This window comes from Mauremys reevesii, linkage group 1 (genome assembly GCF_016161935.1).
Source record: "Mauremys reevesii isolate NIE-2019 linkage group 1, ASM1616193v1, whole genome shotgun sequence".
In the NCBI taxonomy this organism is placed as follows: Eukaryota; Metazoa; Chordata; order Testudines; family Geoemydidae; genus Mauremys; species Mauremys reevesii.
In genome coordinates, this window is record NC_052623.1 from 345,035,150 (window position 1) to 345,037,236 (window position 2,087).

Consider the following 2,087-nt stretch of genomic DNA (forward strand, 5'->3'; position numbering starts at 1 on the left):
GGTCACCCTAATCTTGAAGACCAGCAGTAACAGGTCCCCTGCCAACACTACCCCACCATACAGAGGGCTCTTGGGTGGGCAGGCTTCCTACCAGGCCAGCAGAGGTGGTTCCATATGGGGAGTCCACATTCATATCCTGCAAAACCCTCTGCTGGAGTGGTGTTAGGGTTGCCAACCTGCCAGGGTTGTCCTGAGGCTCCAAAAACTAAAGATTGTTTAATTAAATATTATGCCATGTGATTAACCTCCAGGAATACATCCAACCAAAATTGTAAACCCTAAGTGGTGTTAGGACCAGCCTCCACTCTAGCCGAAACCCTCTGCTTGGTGGCAGCAGGAGCCAACCCGCACTAATGGAATAGTACCATCAACTGCCTCCCCAGCTATGCAGAGACCTCTTTTGGGGTAGTAGAACCCATGCTCCAGCTAGTGACACACCTCCAAAAGGCTCCATGCTCAAATGGGTGAGCAGCACATCCAAGACACCCTGCTCCTAACTGTACCACTAGAGCTGTCTCCCTGCAGATTTGTCACACTGTAAGTGGTATAAGCTAAACTGGAACAGGTACTGGAAAAGAGTGCCCACACAGGTAGTAAAAGTGGTGTAATTATGTTGGTATGTTTTCCTGTGTAGACACAAGCCCATAGGAAGGCAGCACAGCACTAGTGACCCTCCATATCGGATTATTTGGGCACGGTAGGAGCTAGTTGTGTGGTGTTTGTTTTTCAAATGAAAGCTTAAATTCTGTAAATGTTAATGGCATTTTCCAAGGAAAACCTACTTGGATTTTTTTCAAGCCCTATGTGTTAGTATGAACTAAAGATTTTTTTTACAAAGCGATTGACGCCCTAAGGGTGAATTATACTGTTCTCTCCCGAAAAAGAAGAGCATACTTTGAAACTGAAGGAGTTCAGACAGAGAGCGATCTCAAAACCGTGCTACAAATCTTTCCAATAATTCACTAAAGAGCATGCAAAACACAGTGCAGTTTGCATACTCAGCCTCCCTGCATGCTTAGGATTCCCCACTCTCCCAGCTTCACACAGGAGGCCCACAGAAGTTTGCATTTCAATCCCCCGCCGCGTGCATGGCTGAAGTTAGGGAATAGTGAACACTCCACTCCCCACAACTAGACGTGAGAAAACCAGTGAAGTTTACAATTCTCCCCACCGCAGGGGTTACATCCACCCGTTCTCCTACGGCGTTGCAGGGCCGGGGATCCCCGGGGGTTGCACCCCAATTCCCGTCGGGGGTTGCAGGGCCGAGGATCCCCGGGGCGTTGCACCCCAATTCCCTTCGGGGGTTGAGGGCCGAGGATCCCCGGGGGTTGCACCCCAATTTCCTTAGCGGGTTGCAGGGCCGGGGATCCCCGGGGGGTTGCACCCCAATTTCCTTAGCGGGTTGCAGGGCCGGGGATCCCCGGGGGGTCACCCCCATTCCCGTCGGGGGTTAGAGGCCTCCCTCGTTGCGGGCTCCTTCCCGCTCTAGCGCACTGAGTCTCGGCTCCTCTCTGCTCTTCCCTCCCCTTAAAGGGAGGTAGCTGCAGTTAAAGGCCTCTGGCCCCAGTGCGTCGCGGAGCCCGGGGAGGGCAGGGCCCGATAGGGGGCGGTGTGGGGTAGGGGGTTAACCCGCGTGCGGCGCGGAGCAGTGTGTGGGGGAGGGGGAGCAGAGGGAGCCCAGTGGGGTGTGGGGGGAGCGGGCGTTACCCCACCCCGACTTGTGCCGTGTGGAGCCGGTGGGGGGGGGCAGGGGGGTTACCCCCGGCCCGTGCTGCGCTGAGACCGTTGGGGGTGGGGGCAGGGGGTAACTCCCTGACTCGGGCCGCGCGGAGCCCGTTGTGGGGGAGGGGTTAACCCCGACTCGTGCCGCGCGGAGCCGTGGGGGCAGTTCCCAGTGGGGGTGGTATGTGGGGAGGGTTAAGCCCTGACTCGTGCCCCGCGGAGCCCGTGGGGGGGGGGCGGGGGGGCTGGGCCCGGGGTGTGTGTGCGCGCGCGGGCGCAGCGGGGGTTAACCCCCCGGCCCGTGCGGCGCGGAGCCGGGAGGGGGATAGTGGGGGGGGGGGGTCATCCTCCCCGCCCGGCGGCGG